We start from the raw sequence: 18,740 nt of genomic DNA, 5'->3' as shown, positions 1-18,740 counted from the left end.
CATTCACATATTGCAGCTACGTGCTACAGTGGGAATGCCCGTGTCTTTGGGAACAGGCAGGAGCGGTGCAGGGGAGACCATCTGCGGAATTTCCCGAGGAAGAGAAAAGTGGTCCCACCCAGCCAGCTGCTAGGGAGCCGGGTGGGATTCGCTCTTGCACCCTGACTCCCAGTTGCATGTCTGTACGTGCAGGACACTGGCTCTTAAAACTAGTGGCAAATAACCTCCCGGGAAGAGATAAAACAATAACGAAAAGGAAGAGGAAGGAGCATGAAAGGATTCACTTTAATTTTTATATCTAACCGCGGTTTTATGACTCTGCTTTTTGGGTTGTTGGCTGTCCGTCCCCCATCCCCCGTGTCCAGTCAGAGGCTTCACAACTCAGCCTAACTCCAGTGTGGGATCTCACCAGGTCTACCCTCTGGTTTCTTCCAGGGTTAGGAGGGCTTGTGAGAAGTGGAGTTTTAACCCTCACAACTTTCAGTTTTTGTGGGAGAGAGACTATCAACTTAAATAGTCACATTTCTGTCTGAACGTTTTTTTAATCTGCTATTGCCACAAGCAACACCGTGACCGTGAATGCAAGATGACAGAACAAATTGCTTGAGCATTTGATAGCACTTCGGTGTATGGCAGTTTAGTTAATGGGTTTCCCCTGTTATTTGGGTGAGTCACTTAAGAACAAAGGTGAGAAAAAAATTTAAAAGCGGAAAATGTAACTGCAAAACCACAAAAAGTGACAGACAGGCTAGCCGCATAGGTGACAGGGCAGAAGCCGCAGGCTTAGAGAAGACCCTCCCTTGATACCCTGCTCCCCCTCAGAAGCGGGATGTCTTCCATAATGATCACATCCTGTGGAAAGTGTGAGGACAGGAATGATTATTAGGCCCACCCTACAGTGCTGGCTCTCCCCAAGTGCTCAAGAGCCATGTGCACAGTGTACAGCAGGGTCCAGGAACAGTGATTTACCCTGCCCCTGTGGCTACTCACCATTTTGGGGGTCTTGCAGCTCATGTGTGCTTGCCTGGGGTCAGCTAGTTCGTGACAGGTGTGTGAGTACCGGCTGTGTTTTAAAGCACTGAAACAGTGTTGTCTGTGTTGCAAACAATACTGTTTCTGTAAAATGCTGCATTTAAACTTCACAGAGATGACCTTGGGAACGCAGCCTCCCTCTGTTGTCAGCGGCAGAACGGCTGCAGAGAATTAGAAAACGTCCAAGAAGAACTAAGGAGGACTTTATATGTGAGGTTATGATGCACTCCGCTGCTGAGAAAAAAGAATTGAAGGAGTGGCAGGACAGTAAGAAGAAGGACCGAAAGGAGAATGCGGCACACCAGAAAGAAGCCACGGAACAGCTCTTAACAGTTATGAAGCGCCAAGCGGACACGCTCCAGGCGGTACTAGCTCTTCAAACCAAGCAGCTCCACGCCCGCCCTCCCCTGCAGCTTCTGTCGCAAAACTCTTTCCCATGTGCCCCCCCTCGCACCGCCAAACACACTGCTATCAACCTCCTGGCTCCATTCTCTATCCGCAGCATTCCACTCCTCCCTCCTCACAGTCCAGCACTGTGGACTCCCACTACCCACTGCACTCAAGACCCATCCCTCTGCAGTTTGGCCCTGCTGAAGTCCAGCACCCACTGCATCGTACTCCAAAGGAGAAGGTTGGGTATGATCCCTGGACATACACAAATCTGTAGCCATCCTGGGACCCCTCCTCCTCTTGATACCTTCCCTTCCCCTATCAAACTCTCTGCTGATGATTTTTTTTCATTTGACTCTCTCCTCTGGGTGTTGTCTTTCGATAAAAGAATTGCGATTGCTTTCAAACAATCTTTATTCTATTAAGTGAAAGCAAAAAGAGCATTGCAAAGCAACAGACAATTATGTTAAGGTCCCTTCTTGCATCATAAGCACTAATCACCTCCTAGCGTTACACGCACTGCAATCCCAAGATTAGCTACAAATATTAGTGGCTTTCAGCTTCAAATTACTGCCTCAAAGCATCCCTGATCCTTATGTCCCTGAGCTGTGCCGCTCTAATAGCCCTGGTCTCTGGCTGTTCAAATTCAACCTCCAGGCACTAAGCCTCTGTGGTCCAGCCCTGAGTGAAGCTTTCACCCTTCCTTTCACAAATACTATGTCTTGTATAGCACGTGGCTATAAGCATAGGAATATTGTCATTGGCCATGTCCAGTTTCCCATAAAGGCATCAGCAGTGGGCTTTTAAACAGCCAAATGCACACTCCACAGTCATTCTGCACTTGCTCAGCCTGTTGTTGAACCGCTCCTTGCTGCTGTCAAGTTGCTCCGTGTATGACTTCATGAGCCACAGCATTAAGGGATAGGCAGGGTCAACCAGGAACACAATGGGAATTTCGACTTTCCCTATGGTGATCTTCTGGTCAGGGAAGAAAGTCTCTGCTTGCAGCTTCTTGAACAGGCCAGTGTTCCAAAAGATGCGTGTGTATCATTCACCTTTCCAGACCAGCTTGCGTTAATGTCTATGAAACATCCACGGTGATCCACAAGCACCTGGAGAACCATTGAGAAAATTCCCTTGTGATTAATGTACTGGATGGCTAGGTGGTCTGGTGTCAGAATTGGAATGTGCATGCCATTGATCGCCCCTCCACAGTAAGGGAAGCCCATTTGTGCAAGCCATCCACAATGTCACACACGTTGCCCAGAGTCATTGTCTTTCAGAGCAGGATGCAATTAATGGCCCTGCACACTTCCATCAACACAACTCCAACAGTCGACTTTCCCACTCCAAACTGGTTAACAACCTATCGGTAGCTGTCTAGAGTAGCCAGCTTCCACAGTGCAATCACCACGTGCTTCTCCAGCAACAGGGCGGCTCTCATTCTTGTGCCGTAGGGCTGGGGCAAGCTCATCACAGAGTCCCATGAATGTGGCTTTCCTCATCCAAAAGTTCTACAACCACGGCTCATCATCCCAGACATGCATCACAATGTGATCCCACCACTCAGTGCTAGTCCCAAGCCCAAAAGCGGTGTTCCACTGTGGTCAGCACCTCTGTGAATGCCACAAGCAATCTCGTGTCGTAGCTACTATGTGTGGCAAGATAAATGTCGCGCTCCTCTTGACTTTGTAATTTAAGAATAGCTCCACTGCCACTCGTGATGTGTTGGTCAGTGCGAGCAGCATACTGGTCAATAGCTGGGGATCCATTCCTGCAGCCAGAAAGAGGAAAGGCAGGGCACACAGTACACAAACCATTGAAAGATGGCACCAAATGTGGATGGAAGCAGAGGGATTGCTGGGATGCAAAGCAATGCATCACGGGACATTGGGACAGGACCCAGGTTGCCCCGCAACCTCTTCCACCTTCCCACAAGCCTTAGCAACAAGAGAGAAAGAGGTGCTCGGTGGGATAGCTGCCCAGAGTGCACCGCTCCAAATAACGCCGCAAGTGTGAACGCTATTGCGCAGGCAGCTGTCCGTGTGAACACACAACAGCGGTTTCCCTTCGGTGCTCTCTGAGCGGCACTCCAGTGCTGTAACTTTGCAAGTGTAGATGCGTCCTAAGTGACTAAGTCATTTTTGAAAATAGGACAGAAGCTCCCTACGTCACATAGGTACCTTTGAAAATGTTACCCATGTCTTTCTATATGGTTGTACCATGCAGAGCACATTGTCAGCACCTAATACATAATTTATAATGGTCATATTCCTACCTAAGAGCTGCTCTGGCCTCTCCAGCCGGAATATCCTCAGATCCCACCCTATTCTGGCAACAAGAGCCTTCCATCTCCTGACCTAAACTACTTACCGACAAGGTAGTCATTGGCATAGCAAGATTAACCCTCATCAGGAGTTACAAGCATTGCAAGACCTCCAGGAGGCAAATTGCCCAAAGCAGGAATGTTCAGGACTTATTGGAACATCCTTGGAGTTTAGGGAAAAGCAGGTTGAGCACAGTCACTCTGTCACCCTTGAAGAGAATGTAATGGCTTCACCCTTCTACATCTACCCACCTCTCTGAGTCAGGAGCATGGAAAGGACAGGGCCATTCGCTCCACCCTTTCCCCTCCATTTTGGAAAGGCTAGCAATGGTAGCTTCGCTGGCTCTGTTACTCCTGGAGGAAGTCTGTGCACGACATTTTAAAATTCTGCATATTTTATTTGTCAAAACAATATAATCACACCAGTTTCAATTAATTTGGTAATTTATTTCAATACCTGTCAGCAAGTATGTCTGTAACAGTATAGACAACAAAAAAGATTCAGGAAATGTTTTTGATAAATAGATTATTTACTACCCATATTAATACAGAACTTTGAGTAATAATTCATTTAAATTAGAATACAGAAACATATTTCCTGTATCCCTCAGAAGCAGTGCAAATGCTTGGGAGAGTCAAGGGTAACAAAGGAGCTGAGGGAGAGGAAATAATTGTTGGGAAGGAACCTGCGTGTGAACTTAGAGGGTTATTGTGTGTGGGTGGGAAAAGTATGGAACAGTGGGTTTTTTTGTTTGTTTGGGGAGGGATTGTTAGAGAGCCTCCCCTATGCAGGCCCTGGCTAACCCCTAGCCTCTCTCATTCAGTCAGGCACATCTACCCTGGTCCCCACGTGTGCCTGCACCACCGCTCCCATTCAGCGCCCTGCCCCAGTCTGTCCTCCCCCCACTAACCCTTCTGAACCCCAATGACCCCCCATGTGCCCCATTCCATTAGTCTCCCCATATCCTGTGCTTCCTGACCTGGCTCGATGGGCAGGGCGCTGTGAGCAATGCAGTCTCTTCTCTTCCCTAGCCACAGCTTGGGCTGCTCTCTGTTCTGGTACCACCACAGCAGCCCTCTGGTGGATGAAAGGCTTAACGGCAGCACCTCTCCAGCAGAATGTATTTTCTGCAGAGAAAAAATAATTCTCTTGTGGGACATGAATTCTGTGCAATTTTTCACTCAGTGAATTGCAAGGAATACCTTCTGTCCAGCTTTTACACAGAGGTAGAGTGGACTCCATGCATCCTCTTCTCTGACACAGGGCCAGTGAATTTGTCATTAATTGTCATTTTAAAACATGGGGGTGGGGGGGAAGGAAAGTTCTGTGTGAGCTGCAGGGATATTTTGGTAAAAAATAACTGGAGATACCCCTTCCAGTGAGAGACAGTTGGGAGGTCTGTCTTGCAAACAGGGAATGTGTGATTTTGTTTCTTACATGCGTGTGTTGAGATTCTACCAATATTCTGGTAGTACATTCTTAGAGACAGAGAGCATGATTCTTTTCTTACATCGGCTTTACACTGGTGTAGAGTCAGAATACCTGAGAGGAGAATCAGGCTAGAGGCTTTTCTTGGGGAATCAGGAGTTAACAGCCAGAGAACTACAAATCACTGGAGCATTAACCAATGTCAAGGCCAATATTCTTGTTTTCAAAGGTCAATATGGGTATTCCTGGTGTCCAATAATACAAATAATTTAATGTATTATTATGAGGGTAGTTGCTTCTTTGAATGTTGTTCAAATATCAATATGCAGGCCTGCCTTAAAGGCCTATACTTTAAGAATTTAGGTATATGTTTATTATTTAGCTAGTGTGACAAAGTTCCTCCTCTACTTTGGTGGGTCCTGCGCTTTTTGGCAGATTTGCTCACCTCAGAGATTCACAGCAGCCCTCGGTTTGGCCACTTCTGTTAGAGGCTTAAACCTGCCATACACTCAGCTAACCTCATCACTGGCCAGCGTGGGGGAAATGGAGAATGATCTCCACAGTCTCTGTTGTCCCACATAGTGAGTCAGGGACAGGCCAGATCCCTTTCCAAATTAGACCTTCCCTTCTGGTGTTGCTCACAAACCAGGTCAATACCTCCTGTGTCCAATCAGGAGTTGGGGGAAATGGGGGGAACCCAGGCCCCCCCTCTACACCGGGTTCCAGCCAGGGCCCTGTGTATAGCAGCTGTCTACGTCTACTGTAACAGCTGCGTGATAGCTACAACTTCCTGGGCTACTTCCCCATGGCCTCCCCCCAGCACCTTCTTTATCCTCACCACAGGATCTTCCTCCTGAAGCCTGATCACACTTGTACTCCTCAGTCCTCCAGCAGCAGGCCTTCTCACTCCCTGCACACACTCCACTAATTGATGGGAGGTCCTTTTTAAACCAGGTGTCCTGATTAGTCTGCCTGCCATAATTGATTCTAGTGTGTTCTTAATTGGCTCCAGGTGTCTTAATTAGCTTGCCTGTTTTAATTGGTTCTAGCAGTTTCCTGATTGCTCTAGTGCAGCCCCTGCTCTGGTCAGTCAGGGAACAGAAAACTATTCATCCATTGGCCAGTATATTTGCCTTCGACCAGACTCCTGTACCCTGGCGCACGTCTATCTGGAGTGCGCCAGGTTGCAGCCCCTATTCCGGCTCCTCACCAATCTTTTGTTACGGTTTTGGTTGCACTTTTCTCCTCACCTTCTCATCTACGCACTCCCTGTCCGTGGCCCCACTAAGTCGCGGGACCTCCTGGTCAACCTCCTCCTGGCCCTGGTTAAAGCGGCCATCTATAAAACCAGGGTAAGGAGGTTGGCCGATGGAGTCTCCTGCGACTGTGGGGCCTATTTCTGATCCTCTGTCCGTTCACGCCTCCGAGCGGAGTTCCTCTGGGCGGCGTCCACCGACTCCCTTGACGCCTTTGAGGAGCGGTGGGCGCTGTCCGGGGTTCTCTGCTCGGTGTCCCTGTCCGGTTCCCTTCGTTTGACCCTTTGACCGCACTCCCGTCCCTGTTTTTCATTAGTTGTCCCCTGTAATTAGTTGGCTCTCCAGGCCCTGTGGATCTCCCCCTTAGGCTCGGGGGGGCTCCTTTCGTAGTGGATGAGCTCCGCCCGCCCACTTCCTGGATCCCAATAGACCAGACTCCTGTACCTTATTGGTCTGGATCTGTCACACTAGTTATAGAGGTATAAAAGAAAGAATCAAAATCACTGTCTGCCGGTGTAAGGATCTTCCCTTACTAGGACAGTCTAAGGCCCTGTTTTTAAACTAAGGCCTTTGGCTAAGCAGCGGAGGCAGCCATAAGCTGGGAAGTGCATGGTCACATCCTCACATTCCAAACTAGTCACATTGAAATAAGGTGCTATTGGGCTGTTAGGAATACAATCCTGTCCTGATAATGCCTATCACCTACAGAGAAAGGGAAGAGCCTAGAAGATTTAAAGAAAACTTAGTTTGATAGCATCCTGTCTGGCAAGAACGTACATCAATAGCTGGGATGTGAAATCTTCACTTCAGTCTCTCTGGTCACGCGATTACAGACATGAAAGTCGCTATTTTACAACAAAAAAACTTCAAATCCAGACTCCAGCGAGAAACTGCTGAATTGGAATCCATTTGCAAATTGGATACAATTAACTTAGGCTTGAATAGAGACTGGGAGTGGCTTAGTCATTATGCAAGGTCGCCTATTTCCCCTTGTTTTTCCTACCCCCCCCCCCCCAAGACGTTCTTCTTAAACCCTGGATTTGTGCTGGAAATGGCCCACCTTGATTATCATACACAATGTAAGGAGAGTGGTCACTTTGGATAAGCTATTACCAGCAGGAGAGTGAGTTTGGGGGGGTGAGAAAACCTGGATTTGTGTTGGAAATGGCCCACCTTGATTATCATACACATTGTGAGGAGAGTGGTCACTTTAGATAAGCTATTACCAGCAGGAGAGTGGGGTGGGAGGAGGTATTGTTTCATGCTTTGTGTGTATATAAGATCTTCTACACTTTCCACAGTATGCATCCTATGAAGTGACCTGTAGCTCACAAAAGCTTATGCTCAAATAAATTGGTTAGTCTCTAAGGTGCCACAAGTACTCCTTTTCTTTTTGCGAATACAGACTAACACGGCTGTTACTCTGAAACCTTCATTTCTTTGTTATTTTATCACTGTAGTCCCCCTTTCCCTATTGTTTGTCTGTATAATCTCTCTCTGGTTCTGTGATTGTTTCTGTCTCCTGTATAATTAATTTTGTTGAGTATAAACAAATTAAGGTGGTGGGACATAATTGGTTAAATAACCATGTTACAATATGTTAGGATTGGTTAGTTAAATTTCAGTAAAATGATTGGTTAAGGTATAGCTAAGTGGAACTCAGGTTTTACTATATAGTCTGCAGTCAATCAGGAAGTAAGGGGGGGGATGGGAACAGGGAATGGGGGGGGAGAAATTGGAATCATGTTTTGCTAAGGAGGGGAATGGGAACAGGGACACAGGCAAGGCTCTGTGGTGTCAGAGCTGGGAAGGGGGACACTAGGGAAGGAAATTGGAATCATTGCTTGCTGAAAGTTCACCCCAATAAACATTGAATTATTTGTACCTTTGGACTTCGGGTATTGTTGCTCTCTGTTCATGCGAGAAGGACCGGGAAGTAAATGGGTGAAGGAATAAGCCCCCTAACAAATGTATCAAGGCTCAGTAATTAGCTTAATCACTGAGCTCTTGCATTTAAATGAAAGGAAGGAATGACTTCAATTGCAAGTAGAGGCATTAGCAATGTTATACTAATTTTTCTTCCAATTTCTATCATTCAACTCACTGCACTAGTAGCCATCTATTTGCTCTAATAAATAGGGCTGAGGGGGGGAAAACTGTGAGTTTACCTTTTATAAACTTTAAGCAATCAAAAACAAGATTGAGATATTTTGGTTTTCCCCTTTTTGACCGGAACTGTTCCCTGGACTCAGATTTGTTCTCACTCTGGTTTTTGTTGGTATTTGCCTATAGCTTTATAATACTCAGCTGTCCCATTTTATTAAGAGAGCAACACTTGTAGTATTTTGAGCCTAGCATTTCAGTTTCATAGAAAGTAAAAATTGAAAGGATCCCAATTAGAGATGAAGCACTGTAGCCAAACTTGGGTCATAACAGTGAAAAAAACCCAAAGGCCAGTTAAAAAATAACTGTTTTTACTTTTGCTAGAGCTTTCCAAAGGACTGACAGCCAGATAGTTTTACATAACTGAGCATTCCATCTTAAAATACAATAGTATCAAGAATTATTATCTTACTTCTTTATATGACCTAAGAATACTGAAGTCCTCATTCATTCCTTACTAAGGCAAAATTCCCAGAGAAGTCAGTGGAGTTCTCAGTAAGGAGTGAATAAGGACTTCAGGATTTGGCTCAGTGAAAATAATTATAAAAGTACCTTAAATGTATACTCTACTGTACAGTAATGGGAGAGATGTGACTAATAACTGGTTCACTGCCTCAAAAGTTTACAGTTTAAGGCCCTGATTCAGCAAAGCAGTTAAGCATGTGCTTATGTGATTTGTAGATTAGGGGTTTAGAGGAAGGCTTAAAGACAAATCACAAACCAGTCACTAATAATAAGTTATGAACTTGTAACCAAATTTCAGCTCTAAAGGAGGAATCTAAGTCATTTTATAATAAATATGTTCCAGCAGAAAATGGAATTAACAGCTTTAATATTTCTATTACATAGTTGAGTGCACAGAAAAAGAAATTCAAAACCTTTCTGTTCGTCCTCAGAAATGAGACACCAACCATTAAGTATTGTAAAAACATTTATATTAATTGAGATGTAAATCAGCAAAGAGCCAAGGGAATATTTTCAGAGCCATCTACCGGGATTTGGGCATGTATTTCCTATGTACATTAACAGGAATTGCACAGCTAGGTCTCAGTGCATCATTTTGTATATATGCAGCATTGTTGGAGCTGTGTTGGTCCAGGAAATTAGAGAGACAAGATGGGTGAGATAATATCTTTTATTGAACCAACTTCTGTTGGCGAGAGAGACAAGCTTTTGAGCTTACACAGAGCTCTTCTTCAGGTCTGGGAAATGTACTCAGAGTGTCACAGCTAAATACAAGGTGGAACAAATAGTTTAGCATAAGGACCATTCAAGGTGAAGTGGCCCATTAACACCCCTTCAGTTATATGGGAGAAAGGAAGGTAGGAGGAAAAAAGCAGCTTGGCGTGGTGGTGGTAGGGTTGCAAGTGGTCCTCTTAACTGAATATAGACTGTTCTGAATCATCAGTTTGTAGTTTTTATGTACAGAAAACTAGATTTGCCTCTCTCTTCAGAAGATTACACTTTTTATTAAAGTAAAAGCTAAATTAATATAACTTCTCAATCCTTTTGATATATAGTATTATGTTTATTATCAAACAAATAATTTTAAAAGAAACAGAAGATGCACACTGACTACAATAGCTTACATATGTCCTGAAATGATTCAAAAGTTTACACTATCTCAGATGTTTTTTCCACAGAAGTAGTGTAGTTTCACCCAACAATTTATTTTAAGTAGTTGTTGGGGCAGAAATGTTACATATTAAGACTACCCGACTATGTCCGGAAGGTAATGTCGATAACTAATGAAAAATCTTGCAATTGGATATAGTAAAATTAAGTACACAAAGATGCTATAGATGGGGTAAAAAGAATCTGCCCAATAAATTATAAATGTATAATACAAGAAAAGTTGTCTCTAAATATAAGGATTAATTTGAAATCATGTTTTAATGTACCAGATGATTGACAAAAATGGTCTAATCCTGCAAAAGTTTACCTCCACTTCCCATGGGCAATTTTGCGTAAGTATTAAAAAAGTATTTTGTTAATTGTTAATATCTTCTCATTATTCTTATCAGATAAAATATTTTAAATTATGTTTTAGAAGTCTGAAAACATTTCAGTCATGTTTTTCAATTTGTGTGTTAAAAATAGAACTTGACATACTGCATAAACATCATTCTCATTTGTAGACCAGTTGGCTTTGACTGAATTATTCCTTGTATTTGTTATGCACACATATTCTAAGGATTTGTTTACATGGCAAAAAAAAGCTATTGTTAAATAGCTATTCCACACTAGCACTCTGTGGAAATATTTTTATTGTGCACTAAGAAACACTTTGTGTGGTTTAGCTTAATCCACTTTGAAAGTGGATTAAGATAAAGTGCAAAAATATACTCCTAAGGCTTGTCTACACAGGGATTTTAAAGTGGGTCAAACTGAGTTTATCTGGTTTGAAAACAAATATGTACTCATGACACAATCCATTACTGCACACTAACTCCACATTTGCCACAAACTCTGGAGTCCTCTTGCCAAGTGGACTAGGTTTGCTGAGAATTGAATTAGCGAGGGCTAGTGTTCATGTGGACGCAGTGGCTGCTCTCCACTTTCTTTCATGGCTTCCAACAGCTATCCCACAGTGCTTTGCAGGGCAACTGTCACTAACTTATCAAAAGAACAGAAGTACTTGTGGCACCTTAGAGACTAACAAATTTATTACAGCATAAGCTTTCGTGGGCTACAGCCCACTTCATCAGATGCATAGAATGGAACATATAGTAAGATATATATACACATACAGATAAGTTGGAAGTTACCATACAAACTGTGAGAGGCTAATTAGTTAAGATGAGCTATTACCAGCAGGAGAAAAAAACTTTTGTAGTGATAATCAAGATGGCCCATTTAGACAGTTGACAGGAAGGTGAGAGGATACTTAACACAGGGAAATAGATTCAATATGTGAAATGACCCAGCCACTCCCAGTCTCTATTCAAACCCAAGTTAATGGTATCTAGTTTACCTTCCCTTGCTCTGCTAGTAAGTTCCCAGGATGTCCCCTCCACCACTTTAAAAGCTGGCACTGGTCCAGAATTTGCCCATTTGCTCCTGGAGCTATGTGTGTCAACATTCTTGCAATACAACTGCAATAGCGCACCAGAAGCCCCACAACAGCTGCTTCGAGTCATGCTGAGACCCTGGATCTCAGAGCCGTCTGGGAAGAAGTGTCGATGCAGGAAGCATTTGTAGCCAACCACCGGAATAACACCCTTTTCGTGGATATAGCCAAGCAGATGTCGAGAGGGGACACAACCAGGACGCTGCCAAGTGCCAGATAAAGAGAAAGTAGTTCAGGAGGATGTAAAATGAAACAAGGAACAAAAGGAGACAATCTGCCAGGGGACATGTGAACTGTCCATTTTATGATGGACAGGAATGGATCCTACACAGCTATGGAACAATCCATTCAAAATACCATGTGGAGCCTGTTGCCCACATTCACCCCACCACTGAGGACATCTGGCAAGGCCTTCCGGAGGATGAGCAGAAGAATGTTGGAAAGGCACCGTGTCCTGAGAGCCAGAATCTTTTTGGGACCCAGGATCCTGATGCCAGCCACTTGGAAAGCCAGCTACAGTCATGCCCTTCTGCAATGTACCCTGATTTCTGCCCTACATCAGCCAAGCTCGAGTCCCAGCCAGAAACCCAGGCCAGGACCAAAGAGGCAGATTCCTGGAGGGAACTTTAACATGCAAGTACCGATCCTTATAACTAATTATCATTATTGTGCTATGCTGCCTTTCTGCCTTCTATTCTGGGTGCCCCTGGCTGCAGCCGTCTTAGATAGATGTGAGCTAGGAGTCCTTCTGAGTATACAGCCCCCTTATACATGTTTCCAAAATGGTGGGTGCTCCCCCCAGGTGCCCAACCTCTGTCTCATGTTAAAGCCATGACTATTGACAGTTTCCAGGACTGCAGCACAGAGACTCTTGCCCATCTGCCTATTTTCCTTTTCCCCTTCCCTCATCTGTTGAAACCCCTGCCCACAACCCTGTTTGCCATCCTAAAATGGCAGCTAACAGCTTGGCACAGCCACAGCCTCTACACACACGGTCCCCCACTCCCCACACACAGAACATTCAAATAACGAAAAAAATGATTTGTGGAAATGCAACAGTTTATTGAGACATTGGTTACAGGAAAATAAGTTTGGTTGGTGTCCACCATTTACATGATATAGGCATTGCATGCCTGGTAAAGGTACAAACAATACTGTTCCCTGCTGAGGTATAAATGCCCTATAACAAGCATTGTAAATGGCAGTCATTGCAGGACGCTTCTCTGTATTTTCTTCATGTCTGCAGGGGAGACGAAGAAGAACTTAAGACAACAGAATTGCTTGATTTTGCATTGCATATTATAGGGAATAGCCCATCCCCTGGTGTAGCTCGTAAGCCCTTTCCACTCCTCTAGCACTTTTAACGGGGACCATCCTGGAAAATAACTTTACAGTGTATCTTGTATCTCACTAATCTGCCCTTTGCCTTTTTAAATAAGGCCATTCTCTGCCTCCTAGTCATCCACCTCAATGTAATGGCATTGAGAGTCAAGACAGCCTAAAGGGGATTCAGAGGGGATTACTATCTGGCTTAAACCCTGTAGCCACTCCCCATAACCCCCCCCCCCAACCACTCTGACACAACAGAAGCATCTCAAACGCACAAACAAACCTGTAAAACCAAAACAGGAGCATAATTCCAGCCCCACCCCACCCCCTAACCCTCTAAGGTACAACAGCAAATAGCATACGCAGCAGACAGCAATTCCAATGCAGACCATTTACCATCTCTGAGGTAGAAACTTAGGGACGTAAGGTCACATATACGCCTACTAAAAAAATGCTCTCACATGGGCTGTCTGGAATATGAACAATAAGCGACTAGGGTTTTTTCCATACCTCCACAGCACCTGCAACAGCCAGACCATCCAGCACAGGGTCTTCATCTACTGCTGAGAGGCTGGCCAATCTGATGTGGTGAAAAAGGAAGACTCAGGATGAGCTGTTTGGAGAGGCATGGCAGAGACCCAGAGGAAGACCGCACTGGCTGAGGGGTAGAGGCAGTACATGATGATCCAGAGGTAGAAAAAAAATGCAGCTCTCCCAGGAGATCATGGCAGTGGCTAAGGACAGTGTGGCAATGGCCAAGGAAAGCTTTGCCATGGCCAAGAAGAACATGGCAAGATAGGAAGATGCAGAGGCAACTCTTGGACACTATCCTGAGCCAAAATGCTCTCCTACAAAACATTCTCATGCTAGGCCAACAGGCCCCACTGTCCCATAAGCTGGAACCCAGCCACATCCTTCAGACCCTGGATAGTACTGGCTACTGGGACCAGCAGCAACTCCTTTGTGCCATACCATACAGCACTTGTCCCAGAGACCATTCTCCTCTCAGGTCCATCATCTGCACACCAAGAATGCTAGTTCCTGGAAGCCCAGCACTTTTGAGCCCTGCAACACAACTGAAAAGGTTGAGCTGTGGTACTCAACCCCAGAACCCCCTCATACAAGAAGAGGCAGAGGAAAGACCTATATGCACCTGTAACTTTAACCTCCACCCTTCAACCTTGTTATTTGTGTACTGTTTAGATTGTCTCACTTTCAGTTTGGTTTGCACCATCTTATTTAAAGGTTTGGGGGGGTTGTTGGTTAGTCAGTAGTTTGTTTTGGTAAATCGTTATTTATCGACCAATTCAATTAAAACTTTAGGTTTGCATTTGTTACTGTTGTTTCAAGTAAAAACTGTTTAAAATCCAATTTGGTCAATTTTGACTCATCACTATATGTAACACAAAATCCTTCAAATAAAGCTAAAACAATTTATACTGTTTTACAAAAGTACATAGACAACATCCCACTTTCACCACCACCGTAAACCATACTATGAGCTGTAGCTCACGAAAGCTCATGCTCAAATAAATTGGTTAGTCTCTAAGATGCCACAAGAACTCCTTTTCTTTTTGCGAATACAGACTAACACGGCTGTTCCTCTGAACACTATACACAGTCTATTCTGATCCCTTTACAGGTTAGCAATTGGATGTACAGCTGCATATAAGACTGAAAATATGAACAGTAGGCATCCCTGACAAAATTCCCCTTGGTATTAGTATTCTCTGTGGGATGCCTTGCTGGCTGCTCAAACTGCCAAGAAAGTCTCTGCACCTCAGCCTCCTACTCATTGTTAAGACTTTTTTCCTTGGTCTCACAAATATTGTGCAGAACAGAGCACACAGCTGTAATGGTGGGGATGTATTTTTCTGCAACTTCAAAACAATTCCATAAACAGCACCATCCACTTTTCAGACAGCCAAATGTATGCTCGGCCACCATTCTGCAACTACTACAGCCTGGCCTACAGTGGAAAATTAGGTCAGCATAACTATGTCTCTCAGGGATGTGAAAAATCACACCCTTGAGTGATGTAGTTAAGCCAATCTAAGTCCCCCATGCAGACAACACAAGGTCGACGACAAATTCTTCGGTCAACCTACCTATCACTTCTTGGGGAGGTGGATTACCTATACCGATGGGACAATCCCTCCTGTTGGCGCAGATAGCGGCTATACTGAAGCGCTACAGTGGCACAGCTGCTGCAGCTCAGCTGTCCTGCTGTAGCATTTTATGTGTAGACAAACATGTAGGCAACAGTTAAAGTGTTCCTTCCTTTTCTCCAAACAGCCTGCGTATGACTTCATTAGCCAGGGCATCAGCAGATAAGCTTCCACACCATTAATGTTCAGAGTAGTCCCCAGGGGAAAACAGTCCTTTCTCCATTAATTTAAATAGAACTGAGTTCCAAAAAAGCCTCACATCATGGCCTCATCCACATCACCCATTATTTATGTTTGTAAACCTGTTGTGGTGGTTAATCAGCCCTTCGAGCACCATGGAGAAATACACCATTCTATTTAGAAATTCTGTACCCTGGTGGGAGATGGGGGAGGGCGGCACAAATGATAGATACATGGATTCCAATATAGTTTGGGAACCCCATGCATGCAAAGTGTTCAATAATCTCCTGAGCATGACCCAGCTTTATAACATGGCTAGGCAGTATATGCATGACAATGGCCCCAAGAGTTGATCTCCCTGGGCTGACCTGGTTGGCTACAGACTGGTAACATTCTGGGGGAACCAGTTTAGAGAAGGCAATGGTGACCTGCTTCTCTACACGGGGCACCGCATGTTGGTACACTGCTGCTGCAGCTCCAGGGTCAGTTCTGCACACACCTCAAAAAAGACAGCCCTCCCATCCTGAAATTCTCTCTCCACTGCTGGTCATCCCCTGGCCTGCAGAATGATCCTTTACCACCAGTTTACTCTGGTTTACCGGGCCCAGAAACAGCGCTGCAGCAGACACACATCAAAAAGTTTTGCATTAAATCTCCTGTGTAGATACACCCTTAATGAAGAATAATAAGAGTGTCTAGACAGGAGTCTACTGTGAAATAGCTATTGCCCTTTAAATTTACACCTTACTTATTTTGCACTAACTTCCCTGTGAATTTCCTTTGTAGACAAGTCCTACAACTTACGTAATGTGGGACCCATTCTTACTATTAGGAGTGGGTCCATTGACCTAAATGGTACTAAGCATGGTAATATTCATTATGTCTGACAGTGTTTGCAGGGTTGAGTCCCTAGTGAACCTTTTCACTTGCAGGAAAGTTTGCAGAAACAGTGAATATTGCAAAATATTAATGGAAAGTGAATTCTGAAATCATAATAGTAGCAATTCTGAAGTCATAACAGTAATTACACCAGAAACCTGATTCTAAGCATTACACTCATCTACGTAGAAAACAGAAATATACCATGTGGCCTGTGTCCAATAAACTAGTGGGCTGAAATATGTTTACATAAAACATAAATGGAGTAATTTTTGAACAATGAACAAATTCATGGAACTCATGATCTGTTCACAGATCATTCGTGAACCGAAAAATTCAATGGTTAAATAAAATAATGAAATTGCAGGAAACAGCTTGCCCATCTGTACTGTATTTAAGAGCATAAGAAGTCTTAATGAGATATTTCCTCTGAATAAAAAATACCCTCTCTGTTTGGAGTGTCTCAGGAGGAAGAGGGATAATGGTAGCTAGTTTATGTTATTCATTAATGTGGCTTTCACTCTTCATTTGCATAGGAACCGTCTCAGTGTATCTTTTAAAGTGCATAAGTATGTGCCTTTCAAATTTTAGATGTAGTCAATCGTGTCAGTGAAAGAGGAGATGGCACACGGAAATGCCATTCTTTCATCATGTTTCCTGGAAGAAAAAAAACCAAAACCATGTACTGTGTGATTTAACAACCTGGTCCCATAACAACAAGCTTCCCACGCATGAATGTTGTCATGAGCACTACCAATACTGTCTCTCTACAAAAGTTCATCAGGGACCTATAGATCAACCGATGAAAGGAGGATGAACGTGAAGCAGAATTCTCTCTGGAGAAAGGTAGTGTTGCTATGCTAAGGATGACTTCCAGTAGTAGAGAAATTACCATTTCTTCTTTATGATTTTGAAATATGTCATGGAAGTATTTCAGATGCAACAGACTGTAATTATCTACCATCAAATTAACTGTGACGATAATCAGATCAGATGCCATTCCATTCCATGACATCTTAAATTCTGCACATTATTATTATGGAAAAACATCTTCAAACACTAGAAAAAGCAAATTGATATCTTGGTTTGAATAACTATGCCACTGTGGAGATGCACTGAAATGGGACACATAAATATTTTTTCATCCTTCTTCCCAGCCCCAACTCCATAGAGAAAAGAGAACTTGGTGCTTGTAACACATTAAGGTATCTTTTTTTAAATGACCTAATTAAGTTACTCCAAGTGCGATCCATCAGCTTCCTGTCACCTGAATATTGCTGAATTACCTAGAGAAAACAGAGAAATATCAACAATAATTCACTTGGTGAATTAAAAATCTCTATTTTATAGGCCTTCAGTAATACTTTAGTGCAGTGGCTCTCAACCTTTCCAGACAACTGTACCCCTTTCAGGACTCTGATTTGTCTTGCATACCCCCCAGATTTCACCTCACTTAAAAACTACTTGCTTACAAAATCAGACATAATAATACAGAAGTGTCACAACACATTTTACAGTGTCACACATTACTGACAAATTGCTTACTTTCTCATTTTTACCATATAATTATAAAATAAATTGAGTGGAATATGAAAACTGTACTTACATTTCAGTGTATAGTATATAGAGCAGTATAAACAAGTCATTTTCTGTATGAAATTTTAGTTTGTACTGACTTTTCTAGTGCTTTTTAGGTAGCCTGTTGTAAAACTAAGCAAATATCTAGATGAGTTGATGTATCCCCTGCAACACCTGTGCATACCCCCGGGGTTACACATACCCCTGATTGAAAACCACTGCTCTTGTGGCATGACAGCTACACAAGTGTTGCCAAAATGTATCTAAAAAAAGTGACAGATCCTTCCAGTTACGTACAGTCTGCCCAAAATAGGACTTTACAGTGTGATTGGTGTTCTATCCCCTAGGACTATTTGCCATTACTATCTCTCCTTGATTCAAAGGCAGATTCTCAATTCCAGTGTTATAGGAGAAACTTTATATACTTATTGATGTTACAGAAAAAAAGAAGAAGAAGCTAAGACAGCTTTAGCTCAGAAAGCTGCCAAAATAATCTTTATAGATATCCATTTGCAGAAAGATTGTCAGGACAGGCTTTAATGATGTCAGATAACAGGTAGTGGAATGTACTTTAGAGCAAATAAAGATATGCTTTTGTAGTTCATCCTCATTTTTCTAGGGTCCCCCTGTGTAATGTCCTCATGCAAGTCCCCCAATTAAATGAATTCCACTGATAAGAGTGCAGACAAAAATAGCTCATATGTGAATAGTTCGATAAAGTGAGTGAAATCCTAAACATTAGGTCCTCATGGAAATATATTGTGGAAATAGACTCTGAGCTTTATTAACAATGCAGTATGATTTGTCATTCTATTACCTGCCTTTCAGAAACAGGCATGAAAATTAATGCATAATTTAGTAACAAAGCCTGCCAAATATGGCATAAAGCAGAATAATTGATCACATCTGGAAGTTAACATTTACAACAAGAATGATTTAT

Source organism: Caretta caretta, chromosome 3 (assembly GCF_965140235.1).
Source record: "Caretta caretta isolate rCarCar2 chromosome 3, rCarCar1.hap1, whole genome shotgun sequence".
NCBI classification, from domain to species: Eukaryota; Metazoa; Chordata; order Testudines; family Cheloniidae; genus Caretta; species Caretta caretta.
This window is presented reverse-complemented; position numbering follows the sequence as displayed.